The 25,261-nt window shown below is 39.8% G+C and overlaps 1 protein-coding gene across 3 annotated transcripts in view; it reads right to left on the bottom strand.

The window, feature by feature from the left end:
• The window catches only part of LRRK1 (leucine rich repeat kinase 1), a 129,008-nt gene that overhangs the window by 88,251 nt on the left and 15,496 nt on the right, over positions 1 to 25,261 (bottom strand). The gene's annotated exons all lie outside the window — the stretch shown is intronic.

The raw sequence follows: 25,261 nt of genomic DNA, 5'->3' as shown, positions 1-25,261 counted from the left end.
AAAAGAAGAGAGAAATCGCAAATTAATAAAATCAGGAATGACAGAGGAGAAATCACAACAGATACCAATGAAATACAAGAGATCATAAGAGAATACTATGAAAAACTATATGCCAACAAATTGAACAACCTGGAAGAAATGGACAAATTCCTAGACTCCTACAATCTCCCCAAACTGAATCAGGAAGAAATGGAGAATCTGAATAGACCAATCACAAGTAAGGAAATAGAAACGGTAATCAAAAACCTCCCCAAAAACAAGAGTCCAGGACCAGACGGCTTCTCTGGAGAATTCTACCAAACATTCAAAGAAGACTTAATACCTATTCTCCTCAAACTGTTCCAGAAAATTGAGAAAGATGGAGAACTCCCTAACACATTCTATGAAGCCAACATCACTCTGATCCCCAAACCTGACAAGGACAACACAAAGAAGGAGAACTACAGGCCGATATCACTGATGAACATAGATGCAAAAATCCTCAACAAAATTTTGGCAAACCGATTACAGCAATACATCAAAAAGATTATACACCATGATCAAGTGGGATTTATACCAGGGACACAGGGATGGTTCAACATCCGCAAGTCAATCAACGTGATACACTACATTAACAAAATGAAAACCAAAAACCACATGATCATCTCAATAGATGCAGAGAAAGCATTCGACAAGATCCAACACCCATTTATGATAAAAACCCTCAGTAAAATGGGTATAGAAGGAAAGTACCTCAACATAATAAAGGCCATATATGATAGACCCACAGCCAACATCATACTCAATGGACAAAAGCTGAAAGCCATCCCTCTGAGGACAGGAACAAGACAAGGGTGCCCACTTTCACCACTCCTATTCAACATAGTTCTGGAGGTGCTGGCCAGAGCAATTCGGCAGGAAAAAGAAATAAAAGGAATCCAAATAGGTAACGAAGAAGTAAAACTCTCGTTGTTTGCAGACGACATGATCTTATACATAGAAAACCCCAAAGAATCCACAGAAAAACTATTAGAAATAATCAACAACTACAGCAAAGTAGCAGGGTATAAAATTAACGTGCATAAATCAGTAGCATTTCTATACACTAACAATAAACTAACAGAAAAAGAACTCAAGAACTCTATCCCATTCACAATAGCAACGAAAAGAATAAAATACCTTGGGATAAACTTAACCAAGGAAGTGAAGGATCTATACAATGAAAACTACAAGACTCTCTTGAAAGAAATAGGCGATGACATAAAGAGATGGAAAGACATCCCTTGCACATGGATCGGAAGAATAAACATAGTTAAAATGTCCATACTACCTAAAGCAATATACAGATTCAATGCTATCCCAATCAGAATCCCAAGAACATTCTTCACAGAAATTGAACAAACAATCCTAAAATTCATATGGGGCAACAAAAGACCGCGAATTGCTAAAGCAATCCTGAGCAAGAAAAACAAAGCCGGCGGAATCACAATCCCCGATTTCAAAACATACTACAAAGCTACAGTGATCAAAACAGCATGGTACTGGTACAAAAACAGGTCCACAGATCAATGGAACAGAATTGAAAGCCCAGAGATAAAACCACACATCTATGGACAGCTAATCTTCGACAAAGGAGCAGAGGGCCTACAGTGGAGAAAAGAAAGTCTCTTCAACAAATGGTGCTGGGAAAACTGGACAGCCACATGCAAAAGATTGAAAATTGACCATTCTTTTTCACCACACACCAAAATAAACTCAAAATGGATCAAAGACCTAAAGATTAGACCTGAGACAATAAGTCTTTTGGAAGAGAATATAGGCAGTACACTCTTTGACATCAGTTTCAAAAGAATCTTTTCGGACACTGTAACTCCTCAGTTGAGGGAAACAATAGAAAGAATAAACAAATGGGACTTCATCAGACTAAAGAGCTTCTTCAAGGCAAGGGAAAACAGGATTGAAACAAAAAAACAGCTCACTAATTGGGAAAAAATATTTACAAGCCACTTATCCGACAAAGGGTTAATCTCCATAATATACAAAGAACTCACACTGCTTAACAACAAAAAAACAAACAACCCGATCAAAAAATGGGCAGAGGACATGAACAGACATTTCTCAAAAGAAGATATGAATATGGCCAATAGACACATGAAAAGATGTTCATCATCGCTAATCATCAGGGAAATGCAAATCAAAACTACACTAAGATATCACCTTACCCCCGTTAGATTGGCAAAAACATCCAAAACCAAGAACGACAAATGTTGGAGGGGTTGTGGAGAAAGAGGAACCCTCATACACTGTTGGTGGGAATGCAAACTGGTACAGCCACTATGGAAAACAGTATGGAGATTTCTCAAAAAGTTAAAAATAGAAATACCCTATGACCCAGCCATCCCATTACTGGGTATCTATCCTAAGAACCTGATATCAGATATCTCAAGAGTCCGTTGCACCCCTATGTTCATTGCAGCATTATTTACAATAGCCAAGACGTGGAACCAGCCTACATGCCCAGAAACTAATGATTGGATAAAGAAGATGTGGTATATATACACAATGGAATACTACTCAGCCATAAAAAAAGACGAAATTGGCCCATTCACAACAATGTGGATGGACCTCGAGGGTATTATGTTAAGCGAAATAAGTCAGTCAGAGAAAGACGAACTCTATATGACTCCACTCATAGGTGGAAATTAGTATATTGAGAAGGAGATCTGATTGGTGGTTACCAGGGAAAAGGGGGGGTGGGGGGAGGGTACGGAGGGGGAAGTGGTGTACCCACAACATGACTAACAAAAATGTACAACTGAAATCTCACAAGGTTGTAATCTATCATAACATTAATAAAAAAAAAAAAAAAAAAAAATAACTACATAATTTATGGAGCTCACTAAGACACTAAAGGAAAACTAAAAGTATTAAACCAATTATATAATTATTTTGATTATATAATTAATTCATACATATTTACAATTATTTACTTTTATGAGCTCATATTGATTTATAACATTATATAAATTTCAGGTGTATATCATTATATTTCAACCTCTTTATTGACTGTATCATGTTCACCAGCAAACATCTTTTTACTGTACTAGTAGACCTAAAAAATGGTACTATTCAAAAGTTATTTTCAAAAATTAAATTCTTTTTATAACATAACAGAATTTCACATTTCAGGAGTGATTTTTAAAGTCCACGTATTTATTATCTGAGAAAAGGAAAGAATAATTTTTATCAGTAAATATTTAGATAATGTAAATGACTTTCTTTGTCATATCTGTGTCTGATTTGGTATCACTGATATTTTCTGAAGAAAAAAAAAAAAAAAAAAAAAAAAAAATAATGGATGGAGGGGCTGGCCCCGTGGCCGAGTGGTTAAGTTCGCGTGCTCTGCTGCAGGCGGCCCAGTGTTTCGTTGGTTCGAATCCTGGGCGCGGACATGGCACTGCTCATCAAACCACGCCGAGGCAGTGTCCCACATGCCACAACTAGAAGGACCCACAATGAAGAATATACAACTATGTATCGGGGGGCTTTGGGGAGAAAAAGGAAAAAAATAAAATCTTTAAAAAAAAATAATGGATGGATACAAAAATAGATAGTTGGATAGAAATGTGAGAGGGCAATTGTAGAAAACATTAATGGTAGAATCTAAATGGTGGGTACATAGATCTATATGGTTCAATTCTTTCAACTTTACTGTGTGTTTGAAATTTTCCATAACAAAGTGTTGGAAGAAATGAATCAAAATATCATCCCCCGAACGCAGGGCCTGCTATATGGCATACTGAATGAGCTCCGCCACCAGCGCAGAAAAATCCTGCTCTGCAGAAAGGCAAAGACAGCTGCTTACAGGCCCTTGACGCCATCCAGGGTCTTTACAGCTCACTCTAAGCCATGATTTTCACCATTTCAAAGGCAACCATTCTGAAAACCCACGTAAGTGGATGAGCATCACACACAATCTCCATCATTCCCCAAACATCAATTCAGTGTAAGATGGCTGTGTCTCAGCAGAGATTCTTGTTTTCTTGGCTGTGTATTTTTGGAAAGAGGAATCAGAAAAGGGCTTACTGTGCAAGTGGTTATACATGTGAATGAGGCGGTTTTGCCTCCCATCACACACTAACAGTCCCCGTTAATTATTTACAATCAGAGACCCTGAAACATCAGAGAGCTGGCTGGCAGGAGAAAGGCCACTGGCAGGGGCGAACGAGAGGTGGAATCAGGAATCAAGAGCAGTGTCGCCCATCAGAAGGGGCACTTAATTATGTCATTGCTCAGCTTCCAGACTTAAACAGAATTAAACAGAATCTCTCTCTTATCTCCATAAAAGACAAGCGTGTGTGTGTGTGTGTGTGTGTGTGTGTGTCTGTGTTTGTGTGCACAAGCAAATGTAAAGTAACCTCTTTTGTTCACTTTACGAACGTAAATAAAAACAGTTAACCTTTAAGCCCAAGTTAAGGGACACTGAGAAGGTAGAACCAGGACATAGGGTGCATATGAAATTACAGGGGAAATTTTAGTTTAACTTGGTTTTTAAATAAAGCAACATATGTGAAGTAAATGATGTATTAAGAACCAAGACTCTGCTCAGTTCTATTTACATTTTTTAATGTAGCATTTTCAGTTTTGAATCTGACTTTCTTAAGTTGCATGGATAATGCTTGTCCATCTTCACTGACCCCAAGAGCTGGGGGTCTGGTCCAATCAAACTGTTGGAAGAACGTTATGGGGAAACGTCAGTTAATGCACATGCACTTAATTTAATCTGCCAACTTCATTTCATTTCCTGAAATTGTAAAGAGAATCGTTAACATATTTTTAAATTGAAGGAAAAAAAGACCAAAATGCTAATGATGATTACAAACGATGGGCTGGAGGGGCATTAGTGATAGGATTAGAAAAGATTTTTCTTCTTTATTTCCCAAGTTCCTCATAATGGAATTATATGACTCTTTTATTTAAAACTTTAAAGAAATTACACAATTAATTTTAAAAACCACATTCTCACTGAGCAATAATACAGAAGTACATCACGTAAAGGGCAGAAGCCCCTCCTCCCACCATCAGACACCTTTTCTGAGGCAAACATTTACTTTTACAGTAACTTTTTCCCCCAAATACTACAGTTTGGTATTTGAGAATTGGTCACCCTTGACTTAAATTTACAGCAGAGGAATGTATTTATACTATTTGAGATTATTCAGTTATTTGTGCCTACTCATCCACCATTGTCTATAATTATATTCTCTTATACTGTAAAACATCACAATTCTGAATATTTAGCTCCGATTTAAAATTTATGTTAGAAATATAACCCCCAAAAGTTATTCTGTTTCAATAAAATATTAATTTACCAAATAAGTAACTAGAACTAGTAAGAAAATAATAGTAAATGTTAGAATGTTTCTGTTTTAAATTGAGGAAAAAAATTCCTTTTCGTTCTCTATTTGTTGTCTAATCTGCGTCATTATTTTCCTATGTAGCAAAGAGAATTCCCTATATACATGTATATATAAATGACAAACAGGCATTTCACTTGCTTTTAATGCAAAGTTAACACGCATAATGCAGTAGGTAAGTAAAGCAGAAGAAGGGAAACCAATAGCAGTTTTTTTTTTAGAAGTGGGAACAAGTGAGAGGAATCTGTAATGTAGTAGATGGCTAGGGTTACGGATTCAGCACATGGAAATTTATTCAAGAATACAACAAGCATTTACAATAAGCTGTGAGATGATAAATGAACATATTCCTGGTTGGTGATAAACGTTAATATCTACGTAGCCTAGTATTTAAATATGCTAAACACAGACGGTAAATTAAAGTTCATTATGCGAAGAAGAATTTGGTTAAAAAAGTATTGAAGAACCTGTGGAACGAGAACATCATTTAATCCTTGATAATCACTTTCAATTTAGTATTCTATTTATAAACAAATACTTTCAGTGACACTGAAGTCACATGTTCAGCCATTTCTGGGAGAAATGTTTTTAGTTGCCAATACCTCAATCTCTAAATGTCATTTCTGTAATTCAGGTTTCAGAAAAACAGATTATTCTGACTATGGGAAAACTAACAGAAATTATTCTTCTCTTTTATTTTGGGGAAGTAATAAAACAGAATTTTATGAATATTATACAGTCTGACCATAAAAGCCACGTCACTTATACCAACAGTTCCTTGTGGCCTTCCCCATTTAAAGAGAGGCCTCCTTTGTCTGTCGATTCTGAGTGTGCTCTGTCCTTATATCCAAAGACGACATTCTTACTCTTTCTTCGAGAAGAATAGTTGTTAGATCATCCCTCCTGATCCAACAATTGGGATAAAATTCTCTCTCTACTGTTTTTTCCCTTCAAATCTAGGACAATGGAGAGGTAATCCAAAAGTGACTTTAATTCTCTAAGTTCTAAGTGTTGGCCTCTTATGTATATATATTGTATATTTAATTCTCTCATGCCCATCTAAGAAAATATGTACGATGGAAAGAATGCTGTCAATTCAAAACCTGTGGCATCCTCTGCACATCCTACAAAAGACACGATTTTACTTGTACCTTCTTGAATTTTTTTTTATTACATTCACCTCCAACAATAGAGTAGCAAAAAAGTAAAAATAGATCTATCATCACATGGTTAATTGCAGAATAAACAAAAGCAAACTTTAGGATGCTACTGACCTGGTCATAATTGTTTAACAACCTTCCGGTACCATCCTCCACCCAGTCCTCGTGTGGCCAAAGTCCAGGAGAAGGGGGCTGTCCCTCCCCAGAGGTGAGCCCTCCTGGCGCTGCGGGGGCTTGCCCACTGTAGCCCCGGGTGTACCAGGCTCCAGTGGGAAGGATGCTTCTTTCTTTGCCAGCTATCACTTTAGAGTTTTAGCTTCAGCAGCAGTTCTCATCTCTGAGTCACATTACAGTGAAATCCAACCCGTTATTTCTTCGGGGAAGATGCAGAGGTTGGGGGTGTGGAGGGCAACGTGACCCCCAGGGTGACCCTCGGCGGTAATTCTTCACCAGCTCCAGATGGCCCCCGATCAGCTCCATCACACTGGGCCACTTGGACCAGCCAGCATCAGAAAAGAAAGCAAAGATAGCAGTGGCATTCACCAGGGGCCTGGCTCATGGCTCACGGAGAACAGCTTCCAGCAACAGAGGCTGAGCGTTTCTCATACCAGCAAAGCCTCACAGCACAGATGTCCAACTTCTCTGTGGATATTGTCACCAAATCACCGGAAATGGGTTTTTGTTAATAAAAGGGGGATGGCCATTTATAAATACAAACAGGTCACCCTGGGAGAGACAGTAGAAGTGCTATTTTCTTTAGAAACAACAAATACAGTTAATAATAAGATGCCACGTTATATCCACCCAGCATAGTGAAAAAATTAATGGATTCTAACATTCACTGCTGGCCAGAGTGTGGTGAAATCGGTAGGTGTGTCATTGTGGAAGGCTTTGCAAATGGTATGCCTGTTTCAGAAAGCAATAGGACAATACTACACATTAAGACCCAGGGCAAGGTTCTGCCAGTTCACGCAGATTTTTTTTCTCCTAGGAATTTTCCTGAAGAAGTAATGTGGCACAAAGTAAAAGATAACATTCCTGAGCTATGACCCTGTGCTCTGCAGAGTCACCCACAACAGCGGAGGGAAGAACCCGCCAACCAGGTAAATGGCCACTGTCAGGGAATTAGGAGGCAGCTTACAGTAAAGGGAATCCTAGGTGGGCGGCACTGACTGGTGCTTGATTTATGTCATTTAAATGAACACTCACCTCAGTGCTATGAGCAGGTGTCATGGTTGCCATTTTACAGATGTGGGAGGCCAAGATGAAGACACTATGCACAGTGATACAGCTGGCAAGCAGCAGAGGAAAGAGTGGAAGCAGAGGCCGTAGAATTTCCCCTACTCTGCTTTCCAACTTAATATTTGTTATGGACTGCATGTTTGGGTACCCCCCCCCCCCGCCCCCAATTCATGTTTTAACCCTAATCTCCAGTTAGGGGATGAGAAGATGGCTGTCTGAAAATCAGGATTTGGGCCCTCCCCAACAACAGAATCTGCCAGCTTGCTCTTGGACTCCCAGTCTCCAGAACTGTGAGCAATGTCTGTTGTTTAAACCTCCCAGCCTGTGGCAATTTGTCACAGCAGCCGGAGCTGACTTAAATAGTGCCTCAAGGTACGTGAGAATGAGGAACTGGGACACAGCCATTAAAACCGACAACAATGAAGACTAAAGAGAAGTATGAAAAACACTTGTATAAAATTAACCTAAGAGAGCAGAATGTGGGGCACAGACTGAAACATGGAAAGAACACGTAACACAGACACTGCTTGACATTATTTGAAAATATGCAAAGTGAAAGAATTTATTCCAGGTTGGTAGATTATGTGTGATTAAAATGCTGTGGAAAAAAAAAGGAAAGAAATTTAGTCTGTCTGTCTCTCTGTTTGGAAAGAAGACCTGAAGGACACACATAAATAATAGTAGCAGCTGCCTTCAGCAGGTGAAATGACTGGAGAGTTTTTCTTTTTGTGTTTTTCTGTGTTTTCCAATATCTTTTTTTCCTCATCAAGCTTGTATTGATTTTGAAATTAAAGTAAAAATTAAAAGATGAAGTGTATCCAGCACAAATTTGACTACTTTCAACCTGACTTAGTGAACTAGTTCTTTGACGGTATTATCTAAACTGAAGCAACTCTTTGCTCTTGGATGTACCAAGTCTTGACTCAGTAGTTCTAGAAAAAAAGACAGCAAGAAAATCTCCTGGGACAATAACTGGCAAAGGTGTCCCAGACTTTAAAAGATAAAATAAAACGGTCTATGATGATATTTAGCATATCAGTAATTGGCGCTATTTATTGAGTATTGCCAGATGCTATAAGAAATGTCCTGTATGCATCCACCTTGCTCCTAATACCCATGCAAGGCAGCGGTTCTCAGCACCACTTTCCACAAGGTGCGCAGTGCTCTGGGCGGTTAGAGAAGCTGCCCCCACCCAGCTCCCAACAGTGAGCTGGGACTTGGAACCCCAGCACCTGCCATCAAAGCCTGACCCCCACTGCCCAGGCTGTGCACTCCCAAGCAAACTTGGGACACTTATTCGGCACGTACTGTGGTCGGCAAACACGTGGGAACTAAAAGGAGGGATGATCTTGTCTCATTAGATGGAAAAACCAGAGAGGAAATGGAAACCAATGCCTCCATGAATTTCCTGCAGCAGAAGAAGAGAAACACAGACATACAGAGCTGCAAACATGAATTCTTTCCTAGACTTAGTTCATCTTCCAAAAATTCATTTATTTATTGCTCATTCATTCTACAAATATTTAATACCTACTATGTGCTGAGCTAGACCCTGGGGACACAGCTTGATAAGCTAGGCAGGAAGAGCCAGATGGTGATGCTGTAGTCTTCGCAGATTTTACTTTTCAACATCTAGAATAGACACCACGCAGAGAGATGCGATGGTCAACAGAGAAACCCTGACCTGGTAAAGAAAGAAGAACCATCCTTCTGAGGAACTAAAAATCACAGAAGTAAGACATTTCCTTTATTTAATCCTCACACAATATAAAATGGCACGATCTGAAGATACTCTGATCTTTGGGGAGGTGACTGTGGTTGCAAACCCTGAGGAGGAGGCCACGCTCTGTCACAGCAATCCTGCTTCTGGGGAACTGACTCCAAGGAGATAATTCTACACGTTTAAAAAGCACTATGCAAAAAAAAAAAAGCAATATGCATAAAGATGCTGCCTGCAGTATTGTCTACTACAGCGGAGAACAGTGTTCACGGATTATCAAATGCCTTGAAACGCTTATCACGTGGAGCGCGTGGAGGACACTGCAGCACGGAAAACTGACAACAAGGAAAGACCCCAAAATGATAACACTGGTTTTTCTTATGCACTAGAGCTTGAAGTGCTCTTCCTCCTTTTTTCTGTTTTCCAGTTATTTCTCCATTACTGCTATGATGGAAAAATAGTTTTTTTAAATATTCTTTTCAGGTTAACAAAGTAAAATTTCTAACTGAATCTAACTTCCTCTTGGCAAAAATGGGGAGAAAGAAAGGAAGAAAATATCTCAGTCCCGAGGGAAATTTAGCATGAGACACCAAGATTTTTCCAGCAGTGTCTTTTACTGAGAATGTGAACTGTGCTAAAACACATGGTTATAGAAATAGAACCGTATTTAGATGCTAAGTCTTGGGTTCAAGTCCTAGCTCTACTGCTTAACCGCTGCCTGGTCTTCACAAGTATTTAAGATGTCTGAATCTTTTGTAAAAACAAAACAAAGCCAAAACGGCACATATTAAAAAAATTGCTAAATGCATGACCAAAAAAAGGACCAACAAACAAATGGGGGTTATTTCCTGGGGGCCTGTCCCTTTCCTCTCCACTCCAGGCACCTCTGAGGTAGCTACACTGCACTCTCATTTCCTCTACGGACCCCAGGCTCCCTCAGCCTTCACTCCAGTGTCTCTCCCATCTGGAAGGAACCCCTACCCATTTCCTGCTTATGGAAACTCTCCTCCTCCCCCCAGACCCAGCACTGATGCAACTTTCCAGGGAGGCCTGAGCCTTCCCATGGGCTCCCTTCTTCCTCTGCCTGCACCCGGCCTGACTGGGACCGTCCACCATGTGTGGTGTCTGTCTGCCTCTTTTCTCCTGATGGTGCCTGCAGGCTGGGCCCCGCTCACTCAGCATCGTGTATGCCTAGCACTGTGCCATGCACACAGCAGGTGCTCATTAAAAGCTTCCTGAATTCAATTTGCTGAACCTCCAGAGCTCTCCGTCACTAAGAGGTTCACCTAGAATCTTGCCCATATGCAGTATTGTTCAGAATGGCTACAGCGGCAGAGAATTCTCATGGTAAAAGAGGAGAAAGAGGCCCTGTTCAGGCCCTTCTGGATTTTTCTTTCCATGAACGGCGTCAGTTTGGCCACTCGACCTGCCTCCACCCGCCTGCTCTAGAATCTGGCTGCATCTGCACAGCGGTAGGGTTCACGCTAGGTCAAAGTTTAGACTGTTTCAAGACAATACTCTGGGGCTTTCCAATTCATAAAAGTATCCCAGGACTCATATGCACTGCCAGGGAAGGAAGCCCCAGAGCACAGCCAGCCATGGAGAGAAGCAGAGAAGTGTGACAACCATGTCACCCTTCTTTTGCAACCAGCAGGCCATGCATCTTCACATTCCCGCCTTGTGCCTCCTGGAGGTGATGGCAGCTCCTACCTTAGAGGGGTGGTTGTGAGGTTCAAATGAAAGGAAGCACGGGAAGTGCTTAGAACACTATCTGACCCTTAGTGGGCTCTGGACTCGTGCTAGCTCTTATCATTGTTACTTAAAATTAAGTTAGAAGTTTGGCCCGTGTCTAAAAACTGTGAAGTCTGGGGTTCTCATCTTACTCCTCTGGCATCTGAGATAAATCACGTCAATTCAAATGGATAAGCAGGTGGTTTTCTGAATCTTATTTACTGAGCTCTGGGTCAGATGTGAGTGGAGGCCAAATAGTGGAAAGCAAAGGGCTTGCCTCTAGCACCCTCACTGGGCTTGCAGGGGACCAGAGGGACAGAGGAAGCAGGGTACCCAACATGCCAGGGCATCAACTCCAGGCAGGATGGTATATGCCAGTGGACACAGCCAGGCCCTTGCCTGCTGCCCAGCACAGAGCCAAAGCTCCATAAACATTCAGTATAAATGCTGCTGGCCAAAATGAAGAGCCCTAACTGTTTACTCTGATGGTGCCCTTTTCTAAAAATGCTGCTGAAGGAGATCAGCCAAGGTTCAAAGAGCGGCCTTAGAGTTCATTCTGGTTAACAGATCTTCTTAAACAATTGTCTTAGTCCATTCAGGATGCCACAACAAAATACCACAGACTAGGTAGCTTATAAACACCAGAAATTTATTTCTCACAGTTCTGGAGGGTGGAAGTCTGAGATCGGGGTGCCAGCATGGTCAGGTGAGGGTCCTCTTCCAGGGGGCCAACTTCTTGTTTCCCCACATGGCAGAAGGGGCTAGGGAGCTTTGTATGATCTCCTCTATAAGACACTCACTCCATTTCTGAGGGCTCCATCCTCATGACCTAATCACCTCCCAAAGGCCCCACCTCCTAACACCATCACCTTGGGGGTTAGGATCCAACACAGGAATTTTGGCAGGACACACACTTTAGACCATGGCAAAGACCTTGCTTAAAAGCATGAGAAATGCTCAATAATATTCCCAAGTAGGAAGTAAGCTTATAGTTAATGTAGTTTTAAATCCTGGAGACAGTGTTCAGAGTTAATTGTTTGGTTAATCACTATAAGAATCCTTGATGGGAATATTTACTGGGATAAAAACTGAATATAACCAAAACCTGACAAGCAATTTGATACTTTCTCCAGGGAAAGGTGCCAGGACTGCATGCTGTCCCTCTCAGAGGAGAGGTTCACCCAGGACAGAAGTAGGTTCAGCAAGGATACCCTGCAAAGAGGAGCATGCTAAATGGGATACGTACAATTGGGCAGCCACAGGGGAGAGAGACTGTTAGAGTCATTCCTCCTGATCCAGCAGGGTAATTCCAAATGGATCAGAGACATGAGAGTAAAAAATGACACTACGTAAGCATTAGAAAAAAACAGGGGTGAGTTCCTTGTTAATCTGGAAGAGTGTGACTCAAAACCCACTAGCAATAAAGGATTGATAAATCTGACCACATTTAAAAGTAACAGCTTTATTAAGATGTAGTTCACTTATCATAAATCACCATTTTAAAGTAGGCAATTCAATGGTTTTTAGCATATTCATAGACTTGTATAACAACCACCACTCTTCTAACTTTAAAACGATTTCATCACCCCAAAAAGACATTTCACACAAATGGAATCATACAATAAGTGGCTTTTGTAACTGGTTCTTTCACTTAGCATGTTTTCAACATTCATCCTGTTGTAGCACGTTTCAGTACGTCATTCTTTGCTATTGCCAAATAATATTCCATTGTGTGGATATACTACATTTCTTTATTCATTATGAGTTAATTGACATTTGGACTTTTCCACTTTTTGGCTATTACGAATAATGCTGCTATGATCATTTGTGTACAAGTTCTTTTTGTGAACATGTTTTCAATTCTCTTGAGTACGTATGTAGGAATGGAAGTGCTAGGCCACATATGGTAACTCTATGTTTAAAATTTGGGGGAATGGCCAAACCATTTTACATTCCCACCGACAACGTATGAGGGTTCCAGTTCTCCATATCCTCACCATCACTTGTTAGTGTGTATCTTTTTTATGCTATTTATTCTAGTGGGTATGAAGTAGCATCTCATTGTGGTTTTGATTTGCATTTCCCTAATGACTAATGACGTTGAACATCTTTTCATGTGCTTATTGACCATTTTTATATCTTCTTTGGAAAAATGCCTATTCAGATCTTTTTCTCATTTTAAAGTTGGGTTGTCTTTTTATTGTTAACTTAGTTCTTTATATGATCTGGATACAAGCCCTTTATAATATATATGATTTGCAAATATTTTCTCCCATTCTGTGAGTTATCTTTTTACTTTCTTGATGATGTCCTTCAAGTACAAAAATTTTTAATTTTGATGAAGTCTAATTTATCTATTTTTCCTTTTGTCACGTGTGTTTTTGGTGTCATATCCAAAGTTGTGAAGATTTAATCCTATGTTTTCTTTTAAGAGTTTTATAATGTTATCTCTTACATTTAGGTCTATGATCATTTTGAGTGATTTTTTTGCATACTGTGTAGGTAGAGATCCAACTTCATTCTTTTGCATGTGGACATCCAATTGTCCCAGCACCATTTGTTGAAATGATGATTCTTTTCCCATTGAATTGTATTAGCAACCTTGTCAAAAATCATCAGACCGTAAATGTATGTGTTTATTTCTGGACGCTTAATTCTATTACATTGATCTATATGGCTATCCTTATGCCAATACCACACTGTCTTGACTACTGTAGGTTTGTGGCACATTTTGAAATCAGGCAGTGTAAATCCTTCAACTTTGTTCTTTTTCAAGATCGTTTTGGCTATTCTGGGTCTCTTGCATTTCCATATGAATTTTAGGATCAGCCTGTCAATTTCTGTGAAAATTTCAGGAATTCTGATAGGGACTGCATCTGTAGATCAATTTTGGAAGTACTGCCATGTTAACAATGCTGAGTCTTCCAACTCATGAACACAGGATGTTTTTCCATTTATTTAGGTCCTCTTCAATTTCTTTCAACAACATTTTGTAGTTTTCAGTATATAAATCCTGCATGCCTTTTGTTACATTCATTCCCAATTGTTTTATTCTTTTTCACAGTATTACAAATGTAATTGTTTTTTTAATTTCACTTTCAGATTGTTCATTGAGAGGACATATAAATACAATTGACCTTTACATTTTGATCTTGTATTCTGAAAACTTGCTGAACTGATTTATCAGTTCTAATTCTTTTTTTGTGTAGATTCCTTAGGATATTCTATATAAAATATTATGTCATTTGCAAATAGAGATCGTTTCATTTCTTCCTTTCTTTTCATTTCTTCCTATCTGGATGCCTTTTATTGCTTTTTCTTGTCTTATTGCTCTTGCTAGAACCTTCAATATAATGTTAACAGAAGTGGTGAGAGCTGACATCTTGTTTTGTTCTCAATGTTAGAAAGAAAGCATTCAATCATTCATAATTAAATATGATGCTAGTTTTGGATTTTTAATAGATGCACTTTATCAGGTTGGGGAAGTTCCCTTCTATTACCAGTTTACTGATTGTTTTTATCATCAAAGGGTGTTGAATATTGACAAATGCTTTTTCTGTGTCTGTTGAGATGATCACATGATTTTTTTTCTTCTTTATTCTCTGAATATGATGTATTATATTGATTGATGTTAAACACTGCTTGCAAACTTGCAATAAATTCCACTTGGTCCAGTATGTATTACTGAATTGGTTTGCTGGTCTTCTTTTGGAGATTTTAGCGTCTTCATGCATAAGCGATATTGGCCCGTAGTTTTCTTTTCTTGTGATATCTTTGTCTGATTTTGGTTTCAGGGTAACAATGGCTTCACAGCTTGAATTGAGGAGTGTTCCCTCCTCCCCTATTTTTTGGAAGAGTTTGTGAAGTTGATGTTAATTCCTCTTTAAATGTTTGATAAAATTCACCAGTGAAGCCATCTGGGCCTGGCTTTTCTTTGTGGGGAGTTTTTTGACTACTAACTCAATCTCTCTACTTATTATAAGTCTATTCAAATTTTCTCTTCCTTCTTGAGTCTGTTTAGGTAGTTTGTGTCTTTCTAGAAATTTCTCCATTTCATCTAGGTTATCAGATTTGCTGGTGTACAACTGTTCATAGTATTCTTCTATAATCCTTTTTATTTCTGTATGGTTGGTTGTAATGTCTCCCTTTCCTTTATGATCTTAGTAATTGGAGTCTTATCTCTTATTTTTCTTGGTCATTTCTAAGTAAAAGTTTGTCAATACTGTTGATTTTTTCAAAGAATCAACTTTTGGTTTCATTGATTTTTCTCTATCATTTTTATATTCTCTATTTCATTGATCTCTGCTCTAATCTTTGTTATTTCCTTCCTTCTGTTTTCTTTCAGTTTAGTCTAGTTTCTTAAGTTGGAAGAGTAGGTTATTGATTTGAAATCTTTCTTCTTCTTTTAATATAAGCAGTTATAGCCATAAATTTCCTTCTAAGCCCTGCTTTAGCTGCATGCCATAAGTTTTAATATGTTGTGTTTTTGTTTCATTCATCTTAAAGTATGCCCCAAATTCCCTTGCAATTTCTTCTTTAACCCATTGGTTATTTATCAGTATGTTGTTTAATTTCCATATATTTGTGAGTTCCCCAAATTTCCTCCTGTTATTGATTTCTAATTTCACTCCATTGTGGTCAGAGAACATACTTTGTATGATTTCAATCCTTTTAAATGTACTGAAGCTTGTTTTCTGGCCAAACATAAAATCTGAACACATAATGAAACAAACCACAAATCCCTATGTGTCCCAAAACACACAAACAAGGTAAAAAGACAAATGAAAAATTGGAAGAAAATATTTGCAACTTATATTCCAGACAAAGGGTTAATATGATGAAATAGGCACGCTTTTACATTGCTGGAGTTGAACGCAAAATGGTGCAACCCCTCTGGAGGGGAATTTACCAATACCTAGCAAAATTACATCTGCATTTTCCCTCTGAGCCAATACTGTGACTTTTATACATTTATACTAAAGATATGCCAGCAAAAATGCAAAATGATGTCTATACAGGCTATTCATTGCCTCATTATTGCAAGGGAAACAATCCAGATGTCCACCTACAGAGAACTGGCTAAATAAACAATGGGACATCCCCACAACAGAGTCCTAGGCAGTAGTAAGAAGAAAGAGAAAGAGTGCTATATACTTGAGAGTCATCTCCTATTGTTCTGTGATTCTCAGGGCAGTTCCCATTACCTTCTCCTGGGAGTGGGGCACACAACACCCCAGCTCCCCATGGCCCTGTGTGCCTACAGCTGGGCAGACAGAGGCTTAGCTAAGGGCAAATGAGGAGCCTGAACTATGCCCCCAAGTGGCAGCTCTGGCATAGCACAGTGCAGGAACTATGGCACGCGTGCTTGGCTTGGCTCTGACCATAAACTGACACTTGTTTGTAGAACAGGGAGAAGCCCACTCCCCTCCACCCTGCCACCATGCCCATGGGTCACACTGCCAAGGCTTCTCCTGATGCCTTCCATCATCTCTGTGTGTCTCTAAGTACTGATGGTGGGGAAAGAACCTGCAAAGGAGGTATCCCACTTCCCCTGGCCCTCTTCCCAGGCAGAGTCCCAGTGCACCTTCCTGGTGCAGGGTGGGAAGGGCAGGAGTGCTGAGGGGCTGAGGTGTCTGCACTGCAAAGGGCAGAAGTGGGGGCAGGTAGACAGACACACACACCAAGAAAGACTGGCTTTGGGAGAAGTACCTGGGGCCTTTCTCAGGAGAATGAGATTAGAAATTAGGACAGGGCTCCTGCGGCAAAGGAATCCAGCGGCTTGGCTGGTGCTCTCAGTGGAATTCCTCGTGGATGCCTTGTCAAGAAACTTTAGTAAAGATTTCAGCTGCTTTTTAATTTTGTTTTAAGATTCCAGGCTACTAGGGTTTCCTTTGAATATATCACTGTGCTGATAGAGGCCATGAAGTGGCTCGCATTTCCCTGGATCTCACATAAATATTCATTTCTCCTCTTTTTTAAACACAAATGGATTCTACTATAATTATGTTCTACAACTTGCTTTTCCCACTTAAAAAGTTCTTCTGTATCAGCACAGGGAGATCCAGCCATCCTTCTTCATGGTAGCTCTTTGTCCACACTGATGGACATTTAGGGCATTCCTAGCTAGTTCTTTGTAATTCCCTTCAATACTGCAATGAACATCCCCTATATGTATCTCTGCTCACCTGTGAACTACACCTCCAGGTTAAATTCCTAGCAGTGGAAGGAACAGAGGATATATCAGCCTTAATTTTTGTAAAGATTCCCAATTTGCTTTTCCAAAAGTTGCACCAATTATATCCTTACTTATCAACTCAATTATTAGTTAAAATATGAAAAACAGAGCAAAAATTATATCTTTGCCATATTAAATAATGCCAAATTTTCTGATTTTTTCCAATCTTAAAAGCAAAATAATATATCTCATTATTGGTTTTGGTTTGTGTTTCTTTCCATATGAATGATATTCAGCTTATTTTCATATATTTATCGATAATTTCTATCTTTTTCAATGAACTAAACTCTCTAATTCTATTTTTTGGTTCATCTGAAAATTGGAAGGTTCTTTTTCTCATTGATTTGCAAGTGCTCTTTGCAGATGAAGGCAGTTAGCTCTTTGTGGTATATGTTGAAAATACTTTTTACCTGTTTGTTTTATGTCTCTTGAGAGAGGCTTTGCTGGAGAATGGTTCTAATTGTTATTTAATCACTTTGATTAATCTTCTCCTCTATGTTACCTCGGTTTTGTGCTTTGCTTAGAAAAAAGTCCTTCCTTGACCCAAGAGTATTTTAATTTATCATTTTACTAGACTTTTAATGGTATTAACTTTTATGTTTAAATATTTGATTCACCTGAAATTGATTTTGGGGTGGAAGTGAGAAGGTGATATGTTATTTCTATCCTATTATCAAATAAACTTTCTTTTCTGGACTAATTTGAAATCCTAAGTAGGAAAGCATAATTGATGTGCATTTTGGCCTATGTACTAGCTGCTACTCTGTCCCATTGCTTTCTGTCCTTCTCTCTCTAGTCTTCAACCTCCTTTGTTACTGTGGTGTTGTAACGAGTTCTAACATCTGATGGAACTAATCTCCCTTCCTCTCAACCCACTTCCTCCCCATCTGAATTGTCCTGGCTATTCTCATACATTTGTTTATTTTTCTAGAGTAAAATTTATTAGAAAGTTCATGTTCCAAAAAAAACTCTGTTTGTATTTTAATTGCTGTTGCACTAAATCATAGAATCAACTTGTGGAGAATTGACGTATTTACAATGTTGTCTTCCTATACAAGAGGACAATATGCCATTCTATTTATTCAAATATTCTTTATGTCCAAGGTTTAAAGTTTTATTCAGAGGGGCCTGTATATTTATCATTGTTTCCCCTAGACATTTTATATTCAATTTATATTAATTCAATCACTAAGCAAGAAAAAAACCAAAACATTTCCACTGATAGTTCCTTAGACATTCAAAGTTTTCATTTCAGTTTTCTGGGTTCTTAAACAGATCTCGATAGGGCATCTAATTATGTGTTAACACCCACTAGATAGGATGCCAACAGGAAAAGCTCCTAGAAATTGACAAGGAAAGGTCAAAGAGCTCCGAGAGATTGATAAGCAAAGGTATGAAGAGAGGATTCAAAAGAAGCAACTATAACCAGGTTTGATATATGTCAAAATGTGCTAAGCCTCACTTCTCACAAGAGGAATGCACACAAAACTATACTGAGACACCCTTTTTCACATATCAGGTTAGGAAAAACCAAAGTTTGATTAAAAAACACTGTTGTCAGGCCTCTGGGGAAACAGGCAAGCACATACATTGTGGGAGATGGGGGTAAACAGGAAAAACTCCAATGGAAGCAATTTGGAAATACCCAGCAGATTTTTAGAAGCATATGCCCTTCACCCATCACTTTGGGAATTTATTGTATAGCTTTCCTTTATACATGTGAAAATACATCTTGGAATTGTTTGTTACAGTAAAATACTAGCGACAGCCCAAATGCCCATTAGGAGGAGACTGCTTACATAGACTGAGGGACATCTATGCAATAGAATACTATGCAGTTGTCAAAAAGAATGGTGGTGATGATGGTGATGATGATGACGATGACAGCCTTCATGTGCGAATGTGTGAAAGAAACAGGCAAGGCACAGAACACTGTGTGATCAGCTACATTCGGTGTAAAAGAGGGAACAATAAGCATCTATATTTGTTTTGCTTGTATACATATAAAGAAATTCTGGAAGGATATAAGAATCTAAGAATTGTAGATTGATACTCGTGGCTTTTGAACCGTGTGATTGTATTCAAACAATTACAGTTTTAAAATCTTGGCAAGGAAAAAATATGAGGTCATTTGCTCTTCCTTTTCCTCTGCATGTCTTCAGGCAGAGACACACACCCTCAAGTTCAAATGACAAAAATTGACTCCAGCTGACTCGCCTCAGTGCAGCGACTGCCATCTGCCCTCCAAATCCCAAACCAGGCACACAAAAAGAAGCAAAAAGGCCAGGATCAGGGGTCCTCTGTAGCTTGTAAAGTTGTAGGTTGATGTGTTTAATGCATGGATTTGAGGGGAACCCAAAGGGTGATTACAACGTGGCCTCTGAAAGGTAAAAAGCAAATGCCACAAATGCTTCCGCTTAAAAGATAATGCTTAACAGAAGTGAATGCCTCCCCCACCCCTTTGAGCTAAGACAAAAACTCGGAGATCTTCAGTCTGAGGCGCAGTTAACATTCCTGGGAGCTGCACTCCTCTGCCGCCAGGCTTCTAGTGTGTGGCTGAGTTGGACCCATGCTGCTCTGTGGTTGTCACATTCACAGCTATTTTTCCTGTATGGAAACTGTCCACTTGCGTAGTACAAACTTCTTCAGTTTAGTACAAACCCTGGGCGGATAACGACACAGCTTTGTTTTTCTGCGTGATAGTCTGATTATTAAAGTGAGGAGCTGCATGATTCCTCAGTAACCGCAAACATCCCGAGAATGCCTGGGCTCCGCTACCGTGGCACCTTGCCCACCGAAACCTGACTCACATACATCCCTTCATGATTTCTCTATGACCCGAGCTCAAGGCACTCCCTATGGACAGCTTGTGGCTGAACATTTAAAAGATATTCATGAATATTAGAACTTGAAGCTTTACTAGGAGTTTTCTTTCACATGACACAGATTTTAATAATTTGGCAAAAAAATGCATTCTGAAAATGAGGCAAGGAAAGATTTTGGTTTAAATGAAAATATTTTCATTTAAAACTTTAATTAAACAGTTTTACCTAAAACAATTTTAGTGATTAGATTTGGGGTCATCACATTTCAGCTATATACACACCTGAAAATGAGAATTGGCCATGTTTTGAATTCCATGCTTTCAATGGCTTAGAGCCAAATAAATCAAAGTCCCCTCCATTTTTAAGGACGTCCCATCTTTACCATTTTAATACTATTATCATTCACTAATAGAAATAGAGTCCAGGTGAGGCTATATACTTGCCCAACAGGAAAAGACAATGAGATCAATATTTATTGAGGGACTACTCAGCATGCACACTTGGCATGGTGCTAAGCATTCTGCAAGCAGATTCTAACCATGCCTGTATTACAGATAAGGACTAGGGTGCAGAGGGACCAAGATATAAACCCAGCTCCTTCCAATTGTAAAGTCTATATTCTTGCCACTGTCACTCAGTTATTTCTGCAAACTGCACACCTCAGAGATGCCAAAAGACAGAATCAAGACAATAGACCGAGCCCCGGCTGGAGTCACCACCTCCTGCGCCAAATCCTTAGAAATTATTAAAAGTATATGAAAAAAATACCAACAAGCCACATTAGCACAGGAAAATAAGGAGACCCAACAGGGCCAGAAACCATGGTACAGAAGGTGGGAAAGCTCAGGAGTGCTCCAGGGCTGCCTGGGGTGCATATGGGAAGCATGAGGGCCCCCAAGTCACCAGCATGAGGACTGAGGGGAGGGGGGAACCACAGTGAATCCATCTCTGGCCCGTGCTACGCAGTGGGGGCTAAGAGGAAGTGTGGAACCTCAGGTGTGGGTGACACCCAGGAGGCACACAGAGCCACCTACCCAGAAGACATACTCCAGGTGCACCCAGGGCAGCCCGCTGCAGTCTTCCTGTCCTCCTCTCTGCAGGCTGCAGTGATTAAAGCTGCATTCACAGACAGCTATGGGGAATCCCAAACACAAAGATCAACACCCAGCCACACACCCACAAACATCTGAGGAAGGTCAACACCATAAAGGAGAAGCACCCAACTCCACCAACCAAGCCAGCAAGGTGGGCAGGCCACAGATCGGCAGAAGAGACCCCTCCCCACCTTCCACCCCCTACACAGAAAGTAATGCTAAATTAAGTTTCCTGCTTATGTAGCCGTGGACCCCGCACCATTGGAAGCACAGTGTCCACCAGGGCAGGAGAAGACGTGGCATGTCTGACCATAGTTCCCCTTGGGCCTCAGAATCCCCAAGGGGAAGTGAGAAGCTGAGAGTGACAATCCCTGTGCAAGGAAGGGTTTTGCCAGATCTGAGAGCCTGCATTTCTTGCTCCACCCTTACGTTACTGCTCAGGAAGGAAACCTACACAAATAACCCAGGCACTGAGATAAGGGAGAGCGGGCAAACTTTGGACTTTCCTGGTTCAGGATTAAACTTGATATCAGCAACCACCACCCTCATCCGGGAGGAAGAGACCAAGTGAGTGCCTGAGCTTCCCTAAGCAGAATCTAGGGCTCTGGCTTTCCAGCATCTCAGGGGCCCACCTCCACCCAGAACCAGTGTTTGTAAAGCAAGAACAAGACCTCAGAATAAATATGAATGACACCTCAGAAAGATACAGGAGGGCACAGCATCCGTAAACAAGAATTGACTAAATGGCTCGGAAATTAAAACTAGAAGAATTGAACTATGGTAAATGGACAGCAGAGCAGAATAGACAGGGCAGGAGGACAAATCAGTAATCTGGAAGACCAAGCTGAGGGTGTAGCACCAGGACATAAAGAAGTTGAAAGTACAGATAAAAAATTAAGAGACATGGAAGATGATGCTTGAAGCTTTCCAAAATGTATCTAGTTAGAACGCCAGAACTATATGCTCAAATAAATAAGAAAAATTCTCAAGTTGAAAAAGATGAGTTCTCAGAAGTGAGAAGATACTACTCAAGAAGTTGAAAACGGGAGGAGTGAATTTAGAAAAAAGAAGAAAATAGAAAAGCAGAAATCAACTAAATAGGAAGCAGAGAAGTAAAAAAGAGCAACAACAAAATTATCAAAGTTATCCTGGGGTCATGTCAAAAGATAAGGAACCAACCCAAAGAGGCTTCTGCTGGCCAAAGTTGAATAATTTTAGCATCAAAAACCAAGTAAGTTAAGGGGCCAGCCCAGTGGTGCAGTGGTTAACTCCGCACATTCTGCTTTGGCGGTCCAGGGTTTGCCAGTTTGGATCCCAGGCGTGGGCCTATGCACCACTTGTCAAGTCATGCTGTGGCAGGTGTCGCACATATAAAGTAGAGGAAGATGGGCACAGATGTTAGCTCAGGGCCAGTCTTCCTCAGCAAAAAGAGGAGGATTGGCAGCAGACATTAGCTCAGGGCTAATCTTCCTCAAAAAAAAAAAAAAAAATCAAACAACTTTAAATACATGAACTAATAATGATACTAAAAATAAAACCCTCATTGGTTGCCTTTAAAAGATGCTAGGGAATCAATTCACTTTCAAGAAAAAGGAATAAATAAATTAAGAGAAAGATTCATTTATCCTGACTTTGTCATTCAAACTGTAACTCAAGGTATCACAGAGTTGATAGGAGAAAGTCTTAGAGATAGATTTCAGCTAGATGTAGAAGGAATAATAGACTTCAAATATCACCAGTTTACAACTCCAAATGAAATAACCGATCTAAGCAATGATTAATGACCGATAAAACCATTAGGTGAAAAGCTGAAAAACCCGTGGGATCTTTATAATGAATTATCAGGCTGAGGACACCTGAAATCACCAAAAAGTCTAAACATCAAAGAGAAACAATTAGACAGCATTCGACTCCTGCGGTGATGTAACAGGAAGTACACTCCACTGGTTGTCTAAATGTTCTTGCGGAAACATCACTGAATCTAATCAAGCCTCTGGATCTATGGAAGCACAGAGGAGGGAAGAGCTTGTGAAGCAACACACCAGATGCAATCACCAAAATCCAGACTGTGGGAAACTGCAGAGGACAAGCAATGTGGTTTTACCACGACTGAACTGCAAGGAAAAAGAAAGTGAGGGAGGGAGGTGGAAATTAAGAAACTCAAGAACCATAGGCAAGGACCTTGATTCGTAAAGCTGATTCAAACAAACAAATGATAAAAACAAATTATGAGGGAATCAAGGGCATTTGAAAGCTGATTAGATACCTGATGTTTTTAATGAAATATTTTTATATTTTTAAAAAGTGTATGTAAAATGTATTGTGATTGGGTTTTTTTCTTTTAGATTTCTTAACATATGAAGTCTGGAACAGGGTTCTAAATAATCGAGAGAGAAAGGGAAGGGGACGTGAGCGGATCAAGATCAGCTATGTGTGAAAGTTGCTGAAGCTGGGGCAATGGATACAGAGAGCTCCATGATAGTATTCTCTCTATTTTTGTAATGTGTTCAAAATTTTCCATAATAGTGAAAAAACTAAGATAAAAATAAAACATTTCAAAATTCTGCCAAGGCTAAAGATTTGTTCAAAGAAAAAAAGCCATTTCAAATCTAGGCCTAAGAAACTGTGGTTTTTGAGGGGAAGAAAAAAAAGAGGGAACTAACTATTGTCTCTGATTCTTCAGAGAAGAGGGGAACTAGAAGATGGGGGACTGGGGTGGGAGGGAGTGCTTTTCATAGTAACTCCCTTTTGTACTTTTGAATTTTACATCAACTACATGATTTACTTACAAAAAATGAATAAAATAATTTAAACCCTGAAGCACTATGAACTTTATGCTAATATATTTGAAAATCTAGAATAAATGGCTTACTATCTGGAAAAATGTATGGCCAAAATTAACTCAAGAAGAAATGGAGAATTTAAAAGTAAAGCTTTAGGCTTTAAAGAAATGGAATCAACAGTGAAAAAAATCTACCCATAAAAAAGCACCAGGCCCAGATGGTTTTATAGGCAAAAGGTTTTATCCATCTTCTTGGAAAATATAGCTCTTATATTGTACAAACCTAATGTTGATTGAAAAAGAAAGTTACAAAAAGATTGGCACAGTGTGAAAATAGTTACTTAAAACTTTTAAACATGTAAACTGTTCTGACAGGAGCAGGATTGCTGATGCTGTGATGGCCACACCGGACATTTCCCAGGACCGCAACGCCCCCCCCCCACCCCCCCCAGGCCCTGGCACACCTTCCTGCAAGAGGACGAGAGACTGGGGACCACGTGCAATCCGTCTTGCAGACCCAGGCTTTGTGATCTCCTTTCAACGAAGCCTCTCCCTTAACCCAGGCGGGTGACACGGTAGAATTTATGCCGACCACTTGTATACCAGGCGGCAGCCCAGAGGGGACCCACTTGGTAGGACAGAAACAATACTATGTATTTATGGGTACATATATATTCAGCAATAGTATAAAGACGGTAAAGGGTTCACACTAACTTCAGAATAATGGCTACCCTTGGGGGCCGACGGAGAGCAGCAATCAGGGAGAGCGCCAAAGGGGGCTCTAAATATACCTGCCATGTTTTACTACTTAAAATAATTTTTTGAAGTAAAAATGGCAAAATATTAGCACTGGTTACATCTGAGTGGTGGGTACATCCTCGAGTCCTCTTTCTTTTACTCCTCACGTCAGGCCATTACCAAGTTCTGTGGTGTACTAAGGATGGCCATCTGCTTTTTGTGGTTCCTCCCCTTGGGAGGTGGAATCTGTTTCCGGTCCTGCACTGATCTGGACTAGCCTTTTGGCCTGTTTTGACTAACAGGAGGGGGCAAAAGTGAGGAAGAGACGGTTCCAGGCC

The sequence above is a fragment of the Equus caballus genome, chromosome 1, assembly GCF_041296265.1.
Source record: "Equus caballus isolate H_3958 breed thoroughbred chromosome 1, TB-T2T, whole genome shotgun sequence".
Lineage (NCBI taxonomy): Eukaryota > Metazoa > Chordata > Mammalia > Perissodactyla > Equidae > Equus > Equus caballus.
The sequence above is the reverse complement of the archived record's forward strand: the minus strand, read 5'-3'. Positions and strand labels throughout refer to the sequence as shown.